This window comes from Periplaneta americana, chromosome 3 (genome assembly GCF_040183065.1).
Source record: "Periplaneta americana isolate PAMFEO1 chromosome 3, P.americana_PAMFEO1_priV1, whole genome shotgun sequence".
Taxonomy (NCBI): Eukaryota; Metazoa; Arthropoda; class Insecta; order Blattodea; family Blattidae; genus Periplaneta; species Periplaneta americana.
The window spans coordinates 157,234,023-157,251,963 of NC_091119.1; the positions used below are offsets into that span (position 1 = coordinate 157,234,023).

General features: G+C 34.3%; 1 protein-coding gene across 2 annotated transcripts in view; it reads right to left on the reverse strand.

The window, feature by feature from the left end:
• The window catches only part of LOC138696758 (UV excision repair protein RAD23 homolog A-like), a 111,079-nt gene that overhangs the window by 65,216 nt on the left and 27,922 nt on the right, over positions 1–17,941 (reverse strand). Inside the window, exon 1 of one of the 2 annotated variants that reach the window (XM_069822145.1) lies at positions 15,898–15,974. The exons of the other annotated variant lie outside the window; for it this stretch is intronic. The gene's annotated coding sequence lies outside the window, so the exon portion shown is untranslated. Of the gene's footprint in view, positions 1–15,897; positions 15,975–17,941 lie in introns of those variants that run through there. 2 annotated transcript variants of the gene reach the window in all.

Consider the following 17,941-nt stretch of genomic DNA (forward strand, 5'->3'; position numbering starts at 1 on the left):
GAACCTAGCAACCTACGGAGTATAACCTATGTTTTGAATACTGAATGTAAAATATCGCCCTGTTTATTGCTTAATATCCCTGTGAATGGTTCACCGGACTTAGAAATTCGTAAGATGTTATAAAATGTTTGAAAAAAAAATAATTTCTTCAAAATCTAACATATTTCCTTCATAAAAATGAAGGTACAGTTATGGAATACTATTAACAAGTTACAAGATTAAGAAAATTGTAAAGTCAAACGAAACAGAAAACCAAGGTTTAAAGATGGAATACTAATAATACTAGTATTTCATATTTGTGACACACTGATGTTATAGGCCTCAGTCAAAACCTAAAAAAACATCATAATTTAAAAACGAAATCAATTAAACAGACATTGATATAGGCCTACACGTAGATTATTTCTCTTTAAGAATATAATTATATCATTAATATCTCCAAAATTAGGAATAGCAATATAGGCTATATTCAAGAAAGGAACTTATCGCCAAAATTTTCACTTTTCTCGAAAACGCAATAATGATAAACGTTTCAACAGTAACTGTTGAAACGTTTATCATTCCCGCGAAAGAGAGTATCAGTGCGTAGTAATCTGGAAGACTTCCGCTAGAATACAACATGTTTCAGGTCGTATATCACACTATTTCATATTTGTACCCCTATTTCATATTTGTAACACTTCATCTATACATGTTTCTACTTTGCAAGTTCTCCTACTCGAGGAGAAAATATTAGTTAACTGTCCAATTTTGTAAACATAATAATAATAATAATAATAATAATAATAATAATAATAATAATAATAATAATAATAATAATAATGCAGTTAATCGAAATAATAAAGTAGTTGAACTAAATTAGCATTTCTGTACATACGAGGTATCATTTCATCGGTATGCAGAATACTGATGCGCTTGTTATCATGCCTCTGACTAAGGTTCTAACTGATGTTCTATTATCAGGCAGTTACACCCTACTTGACGATGTCAGAGAAAGAACAATTTGTTTTTGTATGCACCTTAAGGTCCCGCGCCGTGGCGTAGTGGTCCAAGGCATCCATCCTGCCTATGACTCGTGTTACGGAATGCGCGCTGGTTCGAGTCCTCATGGGGAAAGACATTTTCTCATGAAATTTCTGCTAGTGTATGGGACCGGTGCCCATCCAGCATCGTGATGCACTTGGGGAGCTACGATAGATAGCGAAATCCGGTTGCGAAAGCCAGCTATAATGGCTGGGGGAATCATCGTGCTAACCACACGATACCTCCATTCTGGTTGGATGATCGTTCACCTCTGCTGGTCGATCTAGGCCCTTCACGGGCTGTAGTGCCACGGATTATTATTATTATTATTATTATTATTATTATTATTATTATTATTATTATTATTACTATTATTATACATCTTAAGTTTGATTGGTGAAATATGTTACTTGTGAGCTATGTATGCAATTAAGGAGAAAAGGAACTGGCCACCCTATCCTATTATCTCCTAGCTTAGTTGTCTCCTGAGTGACGCTTTATTTGTGTCACAAGGTTCCAGTTCGGACTGTTGACTGAACACTCGTCACTACGTAATCCCATGGCAAACACGATCAATTAAAGGATTCAGAGCCATAGTGGGCCAAGCGCCGTATGTTAAAAACGCAGAAAACAAGGGTTAAAATTAGGTGAATACCATAATTTAATGAAACATATAGCAAGTAAATATAAAGTATGCACATTAAAACTAAATGATATGTCAATCTTAATTAAATTATGATTTTCACTTAACTTCAATTCTTGCTTTCTCCGATTTTAATAAATGGCGCTTGGCCCACTATGATTCTGAACTCTTCAATTGTGCATGTTTGTGGTAACCAAGCGATCTGGAGTCAAGAGAGAAAATTTTCTAAACAAAAAATTCAAAATCAGAAGTATGTTTTGAGTAATCCACCGTTTCTTGAAACTTGACATTTCTAACATTTCGGAACTACATAAAGGTTCCATCATCACGGTAAGAACAGAGAGGTCGCCTATTCTGTTAGGCTTGTTATGCCAAGCTAATCCGAATGTTGGAAATGCCAAGTTATAGGACACGGTGGATTACACAAAGCTTAATTCTGATCAGTCACCGTGAAAGCCTAAAAACTCATATAAAAAGTCGAAATCTTGTGTCAAAATATTTCCAGTCTAATTCTGTTGATGACAGAATGTCATCTATCTGTCTAAATGTGTATCTTTCGGAATTTGTATTCACATCAAAGATCATGAAAATTTTACATAGATTCAACTTGACCGAGCCAATCAACCAACATCTTCTTGCCGAAAGAATTAGAATTCGATGCACGACAGATGTTGTAATGTTTGCGATGTAAGAAGCGACTCTTTCAAATTTTCTCTTAGTTCTCAGGTTTCCTTTATTTTCATCACTGGCCTGCAAAAATCTAGTGAAATTCAATTTTTTATAGTTCAGTTACTATAAAAGCTAAATTAACAAAATTTTCATGTTTAATATACATACATTACACTTTATAAAACACTATTCAGAATATTAAAATGGCTAATGATAATTACCTGTAAAAATAATATCAAATTTGCATAATTATTTTACAACCGTAAAGCATTTACATAATAAAATCTACAATGAATATATATCTACATGATTCTTTTACAGAAATATTCTAAGAACCTACATCAACAACATAGTCTAGGATCTTTTATCTATTCCTTCAGGAAATATTTTTTCTTTATAAAAAGATTTAGACAATTTAATATTGAAAGTAGTGATTAAGAAAAAATATATTTCTTTAAGGGATAGGTAAAAGATCCTAGATTGTATTGTTGATGTAGATTGTAGGTCTTTAAAACATTTCGGTAAAAGAATCATACAGACATTTAATTAATTGTATATTTTATTATGTACACTTCCCGCCTGGGATCTGCAAGCATGAGTGACGTCACGCAGTGGGTAGAAGCAGTAAAGTAGTATAGGCTCGCGCATGCGCACTCTTTGTTTTACAGACGAAGCTAACGGCCGCTATGCTTTCAGATTCCAGGCGACTAGTGTAAAATAAATGCTTTACTGTTGTAAAAAATTATGCAAATTTGATATTATTTTTACATATAATTATTAGCTATTTTAATATTCTGGATATTGTTTCATAAAGTGTAATGTATGTATATTAAGCATGAAAAGTTTTGTTCATTTAGCTTTTATAGTATGGTAGCTGAGATATTAAAAAAAAAAATGAATTTCACTAAATTTTTGCAGGCCAATGATTTACCTTTCCCGTTAAGCAACTGCTTCATAATCGCAGTTTTATTGTATCTAAATAAGCTGTGAAATTTAAAAGAACCATTAACACAGCTATATTTGTGAATTATGTAAAAATATTTGTCTCAATTTTTTTCCTTTCAATCCGTCAATTACTATGCAAATAGTCTTCTAATTCTTCGGTATACGTACACATTATAAATATGGTTCTGTAAGGCCAGTGTGTGATAGGTTTAATAAGATTTGTCTCGTCCAATAGAGAATCGTGAAGCTTACGTTAGGAGTCCACACTTAGTTGCGATGGTTGGCCTGCCAGGACGAGGCAAGACATGCACCGCCAAGAAGTTATCCAGGTACCTCAACTGGATTGAAATCAAGTCGAAAGGTAAGCCGCAGAAGTAATTGCTCTATCCTGAGGCGCAATTCACACAGAGAAGACGTAGACAGGACGTGGCTCGGACGTCGGGCGGAGACATGACGTGAGCAAAGCATACTGAAAAGTCAAAAGTCCTTGCGACACTTGCGCGTCACACAGCTTTCGTAGTCTTCTTCAGACGATGAAGATGCCCTGGCTGTCGTAAAACTGGATAATATTAAAGAAAGAACAGATAAGATTTTGTGTGCACGCTTAGTGGTTGAAAAAATGGAAGAATGTGTACCATATCTTATTTATTTAATTTATTTTATTTGGCCCGGGTCTGAATCCAGGTCGGGGCAAATTCCCCTGTTGAGTTTTTGCCGGGGTTTTCCCTCAACCCAATACGAGTAAATGTTGGGTAACTTTCGGTGCTGAACCCCGGACTCATTTCACTTGCATTATCACCTTCATATCATTTAGACGCTAAAGAAACTAAGATGTTGATAAAGCGTCGTAAAATGACCCACAAAATTATTTTTTTGTTTTATTTATTTATTTATACAGATTTATTTATTTATTTATTTATGCATGTATTTATTTATTTATTCATTCATTTATGCATTTATTTATCCATTTATTTATGCACTTGTGCACGTATTTATCCATGAATTTATTAATGTTTTTATTCTGGTAGAGTTAAAGCCATGATACCTTCTTTTGCACACTACCAGAAGTGAAATACAGTATACATTGAGACAATAAAACGTAGTCATATTTAAATATAAAATTGTTATCATGCACATTAAGGAACTTACATACTGTATAATGAAATATTGACTAAACATGATACATGATTATTTATAATTTATGTCCTATTGCCACTTTATAATAAGCCTAAAAACAATTTATATAAATACATAGAATAACCTATTAAATTCGGCTAACACAAATCAATTCCATGTAAAAGTATGTAATTTTAATTCTTAATTTAAATTGATTAACTGTTCGGCAATCCCTGACATGATGAGGTAAAGAGTTCCATAGGAGACAAACTGACATGGGAAAGAGGATGAATAGAATGAGGTACGGTGACGAGGAATGGATAATAAAGTTTGATGTTGATTCCGCAAAGTTGTAAGATATACAAAGCGAGTTCTCAGATATTTTGGAGTAGAAGCTGTGATGAAGGAATTGAACATGTTTCCCGACCATTTCCAGAATTTTTATATAATGTCCCACCAATTCTACACCATATTAACAGTTCGCGTCTGGCCACGAAACCAGGTGGCCCGAGTTCGATTCCCGGTCGGGGCAAGTTGCCTGGTTGAGGTTTTTCCGGGGTTTTCCCTCAACCCAATATGAGCAAATGCTGGGTAACTTTCGGTACTGGACCCCGATCTCATTTCACCGGTATTATCATCTTCATCTCATTCAGACGCTAAATAACCTAAGATGTTGATAAAGCGTCGTAAAATAACCTACTAAAATAAAAAAAATAAAATAAAATATACCATATTACATCATCTCTTCACAAATTGAATATCAAATTCAAAATCGTCGCGAATTTTCTTTTGCAGTCAGACGCCACGTGTCGCTTTGATGGGCCACTCGTGACTCGAAAGAGGCGAAGCGCTGGCTTCGAAGTGGCGTGCCCCCGTCCCGTCCTCTCTGTGTGTATTGATGCATTTGTTTACATGGGAGAGACTCGAAAAGTTATCATGTCTCCGCCCCATGTCTGAGCCACGTCTTCTCTGTGTGAATTGCGCCTAAGAACTCGTTCAACATTGGCGGCTTGTGTTGCTATGTTAGCTGTTAGCTCCTACGTTCACGAGTTATAACCAGAGCGAGGGCGACGAATTTGTAGTTAATCAGTGATTATATAACTGTTAAAAGTGTATATAGAACAATGAAGTATGTTAATTCTAGAGATAATGACATTGCCATTCCCGATTTAAATTTAAGTACGGAATACAACATGCAATGCATATTATTTATACAAGGGCTTTCATTTCAAAACTTCCCAGACTAAATAACATGATTTAAATTGAATTCAATTTAAACAAAAAACTCGTCAATTTAGATATTGAGGGGGAAGACTAAAATCAGGCTTAATTGCATTTTAGATTTCACCCCCACCCCCAGCCACCCCCAATTTGAATGTTAATGTTATGTTCTATTTAACGACGCTCACAACTGCCGCGGTTATATCAGCGTCGCCGGTGTTCCGGAATTTTGTCCCGCAGGAGTTCTTTCACATGCCAGTAAATCTACTGACATGAGCCTGTTGCATTTAAGCACACTTAAATGCCATCGACCTGGCCCGGGATCGAACCCGCAACTTCGAGCATAGAAGGCCAGCGCTATACCAACTGTGCCAACCAGGCCGACTCAACGCATCAAAACAGCTATTCATAGAAATAGGAAAGTACAGTGGAAAGGAAAACAAACTCGTTGTCGAGACAATATTCCCGTTTCCGGAAAAGAAAGACCTATGGGACATTTGTAAATGCACAGCTTGTTACATAATTATGTTTATGTACAACTATAGGCCTACAAATTGTTACATACATATAGATTGACATTGGTACAGTACTGCTCTTTACATATTTACATCATTTACACCTATAAAATATAACACAGGGTGTAACATTTACTGAAATGATGCAAAACAATAGGTTAATAAATTTCGTAAATATCTTGAAACGTTTACTAAGTAAAAACCAAAGAAGGAAATAAACTATACATACATAATACATAATACATACATACATACATACATACATACATACATACATACATACATACATACATACATACATACATACATACATACATACATAGGCCTACATAACCATACTATTCTTTTTCGCATAGTTTCAGAGTAGCTCTTTTTTCTGTTACAGTCTTCACATTTGAGGAGTCACTTCTTCAGTACCACAGACATGATAGCATGTCTCAGAGCAACCAAAACATGGAACATAAATGCATAATGAAAACACTCCAAGAAATATGCACATGGTTGGAAAGCGGCGGTGAGGTCGCTGTAAGTTCTCAAATAGCAACTTTAAGATCCGGTCATTAAATTTCTCTTTTGTTAAAATTTAAACCAAATCCATAATATTTTAATTATCTTAATTTGAACTATTGAATATTCAATTCAATATTAATTCTCTGTTCTGCACTTTCTACGATAGTTTTAATTCAGAAAAATAATTTAAATATCGTATGTAAATTTTATTCTAGAATATGCCATTAGGAAAGTCCAGGATAACAGAGAGGGCTTGGAATTGAACGAGTTACATCAGCTGCTTGTCTATGCGGATGACTTGAATATGTTAGGAGAAAATCCACAAACAATTAGGGAAAACACGGGAATTTTACTGGAAGCAAGTAAAGAGATAGGTTTGGAAGTAAATCCCGAAAAGACAAAGTATATGATTATGTCTCGTGACCAGAATATTGTACGAAATGGAAATATAAAAATTGGAAATTTATCTTTTGAAGAGGTGGAGAAGTTCAAATATCTTGGAGCAATAGTAACAAATATAAATGATATTCGGGAGGAAATTAAACACAGAATAAATATGGGAAATGCCTGTTATTATTCGGTTGAGAAGCTTTTATCATCCAGTCTGCTGTCAAAAAAATCTGAAAGCTAGAATTTATAAAACAGTTATATTACCGGTTGTTCTTTATGGTTGTGAAACTTGGACTCTCACTCTGAGAGAGGAACAGAGGTTAAGGGTGTTTGAGAATAAGGTTCTTAGGAAAATATTTGGGGCTAAGAGGGATGAAGTTACAGGAGAATGGAGAAAGTTACACAACACAGAACTGCACGCATTGTATTCTGCACCTGACATAATTAGGAACATTAAATCCAGACGTTTGAGATGGGCAGGGCATGTAGCACGTATGGGTGAATCCAGAAATGCATATAGAGTGTTAGTTGGGAGGCCGGAGGGAAAAAGACCTTTGGGAAGGCCGAGACGTAGATGGGAGGATAATATTAAAATGGATTTGAGGGAGGTGGGATATGATGATGGAGAATGGATTAATCTTGCTCAGGATAGGGACCAATGGCGGGCTTTTGTGAGGGCGGCAATGAACCTCCGGGTTCCTTAAAAGCCAGTAAGTAAGTATGTAAATTTTATTAATGATATGAATAACAATGAGACAAACACTTCCGAGGGCGCTTCAACATCTTAGAAGAACTGTCGGAATGAATCATGTGCTGCTTGGTCATCTTGGCGGTATGAACTTAAGGTGGGGCGTGTATGGGCCTCGTTGGATGAGCGGGTGAGGGGTCTCATGCGGCCGATGGGCTCGTACACTTCATTATCATTCATCCCATAATTCGGTGTGCACAATAGGCCACTATAATATATGTACTGAAAGGTCGTTCCTAACAGCCTCTAGCCACTCAATACTACTAGCCTACTACTAACAGTGATACACAATTTTAAAATTGAAGTTATACCATTTCGGGGCTCCCTTTTCCAAAGCAGTCCCATACTATTCCGCTGTCACGAACTAGCAAAACATGCCATATGCTGTTACAGAATGAAACAAATATGACATGTCTGTCACACGTTTTTCATTATCTTGCTGAATCGATTAATATTGTTGTTGATGAAAGCACATTAATATTCCTAGACATCCTTAGGTTTGATTTCATTAGATTATTTCAATATATATAGGTTAAAGATATAGTTAGTTAACATTTTTACAGTCCTCGAATTTAAACCCAATCGGGCATGTATGGAGAGAACTTAACCCCAAACTTAAAAGAAACATATTAATTAAATCCGAAGAATTTAGAAAGAGGTTAAAGCAAAATAGAGACGCAATTTTATTGGTTACAGAAGAAGATTAATAATGATGATGATGTTAATAATAATAATAATAATAATAATAATAATAATAACAGGAATTTATGATATGCCAAAACATTTTGATCATATCATGGAAAAAAGGATCCTTAGAAAATACTAAAATTTTGACAAATACTGTACTTCAATTATTTAGGTTACAAATTTTATATTCGGTCTGAATATTAAATTGACATGTTATGGAACGATTTATTTAAGAGACAACACTCCAAAATAATTGAGCTACAGACTCATTATTTTTATGTTAAAGTCGGCCTCGGTAGCGTAGTCGGTATAGCGATGGCCTCTTGTGCTCGAGGTTGTGGGTTCGATCCCGACCCAGGTCGGTGACATTTAAGTGTGTTTACATGCGACAGGCTCATGTCAGTAGATTTACTGCCATGTGAAAGATCTCTTGCGGGACCAAATTTCGGCACACCGGCGAGCTGATAGAAGCCTAACCTCTGCAGTTGCGAGCATTGTTATATAAACCATATTTTTTATGTTGAATTGTACGGTATGAATAACACTTTCGTTTGAATTCCAATTTTAAGATTTTATTTACACGTTAGTATAATTCTGTGGTGTTCGAGTAAAAGGGGATGTCCCTTTTTTGTACAGATGGAATTTTGTTCCCCAGATGAACACACAAGTTAAATTATACATGTGAGTGTGAAAAAATCAAAAGAATACTAGCAGTTGATTTGTTTTATTTGTGTGGAAGATTATTTTCAATAAAGATCCAAAGTTTAATTTTCATTTATCTCCAAACTGACTTATCTCCCTTTACCCCCCCCCCCCCCGCAAAAAAAAACACAGAAGTATATTTTACTAAATAATTAAGCATCGTCCAAATGTTTACTGGAGTATTTATTTGCTCATTGGCACGGCACTGCTTAGTAGCTTTAATAGCAGTCTATATTTCTTGAATTTTACGTAACCACTGATTATTATATTGGTTTTATTTCCAGGTGTTGGATAGCGATAACTTAACAGTTGAACGCAGGAGTTTCATTTATGACGTAATTGTAAAACAGATGGCACTCAAACTCTTTTTCATAGAATTAATATGTACTGACAGAAATTTAATGAAATATAATATTAGACTTTCGGTAAGTATGAGCTAATATAACACATATACTCGTATATAATGCAAATATCTCGAATGTCTTCATACATAACTTCTTACCTTCTGCTTCCAAAAGCCGGTTGTCAAATAGAATGCTTTGCAGACTATGATCTTTCTTAAAATATAATTATTGGTATTATATGATTTTTATTTTTAGTACCGTATGAATTATCTCTATTAGCCTATTTTAATCATTACCTTGATTCACATTGTTTTATTTAAAACTATATTGTAATTGTTTAACTCTTAGAATTACATGCAATAATTAAACTTGTCTTCATTTTGCTCTTATTATTATTATTATTATTATTATTATTATTATTATTATTATTATTATTATTGTTCTTGTATTTGCTATGTTTTTAAACTGGTTGAGTGGAAGAGAAGGTCTTATGGCCTTAATTCTGCCAGTAAAAATAAATAAATAAATATAAATTAATTAATCAGTTATTTAATGATGGAATGTGTGTGAGTGAATGGATGAATGAATATTATTTATATTATACAGGGCGATTCACGAGTATTACCGTCACTTATGGAGCTTATTTCCGAAGACATTCTGAGCAAAAAAGTCATATAAACATGTGTCCTAATCTCAATATTTTCAGAGTTGCACTAATTTGAAGTTGTTTGTAAAATACCATTATTCTTTAACTTTAAGGGTAAAAGAATATTACAAATAAAGAATAAACTATTCAGAAGTATCAATTCTATATATTTCATTTATATATTCCAAAGTACGCAAAAACAAAATGCTCCTACAGGTCAGACATAGTGGGGATTAAGTCATTTGTCTCGAGTCTCTTGAAGAGTAGGTACAGATGTGAAATGCGGTTTACTCTAGACAGTGTAATAGGGCCTATAGCATTATTCAATTCTTTCCACGTTAGCGTATTTCAGGACAATCTTAAAGTGTATGTCCTTTCTCTCGTTCACGCCTCTCGCTATCAGTTAGTGGGTGTGGAACAATGAAGTCATGCGTTACTCGAGAACGGAAGCTCTATGTTTTGAATGTTGCTTGGCTATAATGGCCAAAATATGTAGAGAGATATCAAGGAAAATAAAAGTGAAATAATGGCCTTAATGGGGATTTGTGACCAAAATTCAACAAAAATGCCCCAAAAATGACCGAATAGAACAAAAATTCCAAAGAATACATTTTCATCAAAATCCTAGCTCTAGAGATGACCATAGACAAGAAGTTCGTACAAAAACAGTAGATTTCAGTTGATTACAGCGAAGAGTATAGATCTCACCCGCGCCTCGCTCTGTTCCCGTTCGCTACAGACGATACGCGGTATATTCACATAAACAACGCATAGTGGCATTCTGTGATCTGTGTACAGGCGTGAATAGTTTGAAGAGTATTGTTACTTTATATTAATATTTTAAGTTCTGAACAAAGTGAGCTATTATGTTATTATTGTATTATTTACATAATGTTGATATTATGCATGATTCCAAAAAAATAAACTAATCTATTGTTAAATAATTATGCAAACAGTAGTGTGTAACACGTTTATTTTTCCCCGGATTATTCTTCGTTAAATGTTGACATCTAGTGCTGCTATGCATTCGGTTGCGTTACAGTCCAAGTTCAACATCGGAATTACGACACGAACTTCCTAGCTGTCATTACAATAGAAATAAAAAATGTTTTTGAAAACAATTATGGGTTTAATATTAAGCCACATACGAGATACACTATTACATTCACAAAGTAGTTGTTCACCTTATATTTGATATTTGCCTTGTGACATAGAACGAATATTTTCAGAGTACAAATATTGTTTCTATTTTTTTCTAAACATAAAAGTAGACCTAGTATTCTTTTGATAAAATAAAAATGTTCATTGTTATTTGTTATAATGAGGCTAGAATCGTAATTGTATATTTTATATGTTATTTCTATAATATGAATGGGTAAATTATTTTAGATTGGGAGTTACGAAGTTTATAATACAAATTATTGTTTTTTTATATTATTCTCGTATTATTTTCTTTTTCTAAGGCCGTGGTCGATTGGAGCACATATTTGGTTACCATCCGGTTGAACATGTTTGTCGCTCTGGTTCACTGACATTGAGAGTTGCGTTAATACTTTTCATTCGATAGAGATATAGTCCACGCTCACACAACTTAACAGTTTTGGTACCAATTTCCCAGCTCTGGTGATGACAGTATTAGTAATGATGTTGACAATGGTGATTTTGGTGATAAAGGTCATAATTGTGGTATTAATAGTAGGTCTATTAGTGGTGCTGGTAATAACAATGATGATGACGAATTACAAAGAAGTGTTGAAATGATAACACATGAACCGTGAGTAATATTGGAATATGCAACATCGTTTTTGTTCACAAAAAATTCTACAAGAGATTCTAACTTGTATCTTCGGAGAGAGAAGTCGATGTTTTATAGCTAACAAATAAAAATGATAAGAATAAATTTTTATCTTAATAAAATAGCTAGTATACACATTTTAGGACAAATTTTTATTTGATTATTCCTATGGTGTTACTTTTATTCCAGAATGCAGTGGGACAGAATTCAGAAGAATCGGTATTAGACTTCATGAATAAGATAGAACATAGCGAGAAGATGTATCAAGAAATAGACCATGAAAAGGAATCGCATCTCAGCTACATGAAAATATTTGATTTCGGTAACTGTGAAATTACATTAAATACAGACGCTTGAGATGGGCAGGGCATGTGGCACGTATGGCCGAATCCAGAAATGCATATAGAGTGTTAGTTGGGAGACCGGAGGGAATAAGATCTTTGGGGAGGCCGAGACGTAGGTGGGGGGATAATATAAAATGGATTTGAGGGAGGTGGGATGTGATGGCAGAGGCTGAATTAATCTTGCTCAGGATAGGGACCGATGGCAGGCTTATGTGAGGGCGGCAATGAACCTCCGGGTTCCTTAAAAGCCATAAGTAAGTAAGTAGGCCTAAGTAACTGTGAAATTTATGAACATCCCAACATACTTTCTCTCTATTTCATGTTCTAATAGTGACGGTTACTGGTAGGAAGCTGTACCTATAGTGCTGCCTTTCCTGTGTAATTATTTAGGACGTTTTTAAAACGTTGAATAACATTATTCGGGGGTCACTAGGCTGAAACGGACACCGATCCAACTTCGTCTTCGGATGCTAATAACTTAATACCTATGAACTAAGTATAGAAACATATTACGTGTAAATGAACGAATGAAGACTAATCTATGCAAAAATATTTATTTTAATCCCAAAATATGATTGTACATTGTTTAAATAGCCTAATAACCAAAACATGCAATAATTTTTCTAATTTTACAGACTTTCAACCGCTTGAAAAGGCTGAACCGTTAAAGATGTATCTGGACATATTGCGAGTAAATAGTAATACATGCGACATTTTCAAAAATGCAATCCGTTTTGATTCAACTCTTACGGTTTAGGAGTTAGAATCAATTGTGTGTGGCTTACGCAACTGCTATGCTGAAAGCATGACTCAATAACCTTGCATTATGAGAATTCGCAGTTAGACAAAAGTTTAGTCACTCTGCATATCTAAGTCTGCCAGGGGAAAATATTCCTTTGTTTAAATCGCCGTAACTCGGACACGAGTAAAGATTTTGAAAAGTAACCACTTTTAAAAGTAATTTTCATTCTTTCTGAACTTTCCTCTCGCTTTGGCCCACATTTAGAGTGAAAAATAAAAACGTTTGTCGCTTACCAACTTTGTGAATGTCTATTTTGAACAGGTCACTTCGAAGTTAGTATTTTTTTCTCAAAAAAAGATTTTAATTTCGAATTTTTTCTGTGTTTTCCTTAAGACATTTATCTATGAATCCTAAAAATTACAGTGCGATTGAGTGGCTAACATAGGAGCCATGTCATGCTAGCTACAACCGGCAACGAAAGAACCAAAATGGCGAACGATTATACCCAGTCTTTAGAGATCCTAACCTTAACAATTGCAAGCATGTGACATCACGCACAGATAACATGTCTACAGGAAGCTGTCGCGCAGAATATATGAGACTTTATAGGAAAAGAAAATGTGAAGCGAAAGATAATTCTAAATCTAGTAAGTATTTCCACTTGTTACCTACACTTGGATTCTTGCATAGTTGCGTTAGGTTAACATTCAATATTATGGCATACTCGATCGAGTTCTTCTGTAGCATTATGTTACCACGTCAATGGACAACATTACCACTCTCTGGCGATCTGTATAGATAAACCGGATCGCCTTATTTCACTCCGACTTGAACTTGATGAGATTCCATCGCCATATGTGTGATATTTGAACTTGTTGGCTCAGCACGCAACTCATTCCATGACGGGTGCATAAAAAGACTATTTGGACTGCAGTGGATAGGGAAGATCTCGTTCCGATCTGGTCTCACGCTTCAGCAGAGGTGAACAATCGGATCGTCTAATCAGAACGGAGATATCGCGTGTTTAGCCCAATAATATTACAAAAAAAAGTGCTTTTAGTTTCCCCTTCCTTCCCCATATAAACATCTCCTCCCATTTTCTCCGAAAAAAAAAATCCTTATCCAGACTCAGATAATGCCTTTATTTGATTATTGCGATGTTCTATTAACTTATGTAACTTCAAAATTAGCCATAAAGCTACAACGTATTCATAATAATGTGCATTAGATTTATATGCAACATTATATGACCAATGGCGATTCCTCCATGAAGGATATGAGGATGATCCTACAGTTTAATTTCGTGCCTCTGAGGATAGAAAATATTTTAATTACAGATTTTGATTTTCAATGTGTCCCAACGTATTAATTTCCTTTAAGCTTCCACTTTCTGCTGTGAGTTTTCGCCACTGCACAGCTCAGAAATAATTTCCGAGGAACCATCCACATATCTTACAGCAAACGGTATTTCTAGCAGTGAAGTTAGTGGGCAGGGGAGGGTGCGGAGGGTGGGGTACGGCTTGAGTTTAGCCGCGTTTGAGGATATTACCGCGTATCCTAATACTACGACCCTTCTTTCTGGGTGGTGGAGATCCTGTCAGATACTACAATAAGAATTTTCGAGTACCCTTATAGCCTCCTTAAATGCAGTTCATTAGTTATTTTAAAAGAAAATAATACACGAAATAATAAATAAATAATTTAAAACAATATAATATAAAAAAACAAAATGAATAAAAAACAAAATGAATAAAAAACAAAATTACATAAAAATAAACAAAATAAGCTATAATAAATACAAGAATAAACAGGACTTTCAGATGACAGGACAGTCGAAAGAATATCTGAAGTTGTATTTGATCGTTTACAAGATTTTAACTATAGCAAGAAATTAATTGTGCAAACGTACGACGGAACATAGGTAAATATCGGGCAGTACAATGGCTTGGGAGCCATATTCGCAACTAAAAAGGGTAGGAGAATCGAACTTCACTATACTAAAAGCCAGGTTATGAACCGACTAAACCGGAAGCAACGTTCTATTGCTCTCTTTCTGAGCTCTATTGCCACGTAGTGGCGTGAGATTCAAAGCATGTTCAGCGTTTGTCACCAATACGTTTAAAATAACTACTGTATATAGTTCTCGATAACACTATCAACAATATTAGTAATTAAAATTACTGTTTTAAGAAAGGACGAGCTAATGACGCTGGTACAAAATGCGACTCGTAATGCACGTGGTACTGAAAATGAACTGGGAAGTTTGGCTACACTGTCTCCGTGATTCCGTTGCCAGATTTTCGTTAGCAGACGACATTTTCACGTGAGGTCCAATGAAAAGCTCCGTTCTCCTTCCCCCCCTCCGCCCCGCCATATTCAACGTGTCATCGCTGCACAGCTTACCCCTCTAACCCGTACTTTCCTCTCGCCCACCCAACTACTTCCTGTTTAGTCGGTTCATAATCTGGCTTTTAGTATACTAATAAATTGCCAGTTCCAGAATGGTGAGTCAAAGACTCTACCTACTTGTATTGATTTTGCATGCCTTATTATTATTATTATTATTATTATTATTATTATTATTATTATTATTATCATCATCATCATCATCACCATCATTATCGTTTTTATTATTAATATTATTACTAATATTATATTATTATTAATATTAGTTTCTGTCTTGGTCGTCAGTCGTCAATCTCATTTCTACATACAAAAAATATCACGAGTCGCCTCTGTATATGACCATATTTCACCATACTTCGAAGAGCTGTCGCGGCTCCAACTTGATAACCGCAGGAAACTACATTCACTCTCGCTGCTGTATCAAATCTTACACACTTCTTGTCCAGCTTACCTGTCATGTCGGTTTCAGAATCTCTCATCTCTTCACAGTTTTGGCACCGGTCTCAACAAGAAACTATTATTCTTATACCTAAATATAGAACGTGCCGTTATTCTCAACCTTTCACCATCTACACCTCTCAAATCTGGAGTCTTCTTCCTGCCGGTATTAGAACCTGTCATATGCTATCGTCTTTCAAAATTGAAATACACAATTGCAGGCATAGTAAATTGCATTCGAGCTTAAATATACCTACTTATATGCAATATTTAATAATGTGAGGTTTGTCTTCAGACTAGTTTACTGAATTGATTTTCTCATAAAATGTTTAACAGTGATTATATTAGGGCCAGGAAGTTCATTCCCTAAAAACTTACTAAATATGCATGCAATTATGCTTTTAAAACCTTCAAATATGCAAATAAAATAAATATGCACTAATAAATTTTCATGAATAAATAAGTAATAAATAATAATAATAATAATAATAATAATAATAATAATAATAATAAACAATAAACGTATAACATTATAGGTAAAACTAGACGAGATTAAACTAACATTTGAATGGCTCAGTGCCAGAGTTGCCTAACCCACAAACTTTTAAGTCTCTAATTTCTGCATAAAATTACTGAAATTTTTCATTTATATGTATGTCAAAGTACATGTATTAGATAAATATTAGATGATTATAAATAAAAAATAATTTCCAGTTGAGAGAATATAATTTAAAAAAACGACGTCTAAGTTTAGAGTTCGATAACTTTTTTCAGCGTAATCGTGGTTTAGGCAACTCTGGCACTGTGCCACTCACTTATTCTTGAGGGCGGCACACTACTGTGCCATGAGATTCGCTAGGTGTGCCGCGAAATTTTCATTACATTTCTGGTAAAAATAATTGTAATAATTTCACTCAATACCAGTTCTCAAATATAGAATATGATGTTTTTATTTTAAAAATCCAAACTATGCATTTTTAGGCAACATAAAATCAGCTTTAATGAGCTTAAACGCGAAAATATGACATAATAATATAAATATCATGAAATATTATGCGTTTATAAAAATAAAGCCAAAATCTGCAAATATATACAATATAAAATATGGTTTGATAAACTTAAATGTTGATGATTCGTGAAGCTAATTAATTAGCAATTAATTACAGTCAGTGGAAAAACATATGCAAATGCATGAACTTCCTGGCACTAGTGATATATTTAAATGTTTAAACAATTGCATTTCACAAAAATAATTTCTATGCATTTCTAATGTATTCAGATTAATCGGTAACTTGATAAGTTTCATTAATACACTTTTACATCGTAGCGGTATCTATTATTATTATTATTATTATTATTATTATTATTATTATTATTATCATTATCATCATCATCATCATCATCATCATCATCATTCCCCCAGCCGTTATAGTTGGTTTTCGAAATCGGATTTCGCTACAAATTTTATTCCACCAAATTCATCACGATGCTGAAAAATGTAATATCTGAGAGTGAAAAACCTTAAATTGTCAAATGCATATTATATTTCCGTTTTTCTATACTTTTTTATTGTAAACATCATTTATGAAAAAAATATTTTATTCTTTTACAGGCAAAAAAATCATAGTTCATAAGCACAAAGGCCATATTCAAGGACGTATTATATACTTCGTTATTAACACCAAGGTCATTCCTCATATTATATATCTCACACGGGTAAGTTTATGAAAACGGATTTTATAACTAAGATAAAATTTCCTAATAGCACATAATTCTAGGCACGTTGAAAGATAGCCTATTTTAGAACTTTACTGTAGATGTAGTCACACAGTTTTGTTTGAATTAATCTTCTGCCATTTGCTTACCTCTGCTATTAGCCTATATACGTAGGCATACATACATACATCGCTGTCTCCTGAGCTGTGGTCAAAGATTAATTTTATTTTCTTAAAACTATTGTAACACTGTAGATTATTGATCAATGTACTGTACATTTATCATGTGCTACTTAGATGCCTCACAGGCAGGCCGAAGAGTTCATATTTACTTTTTATAAC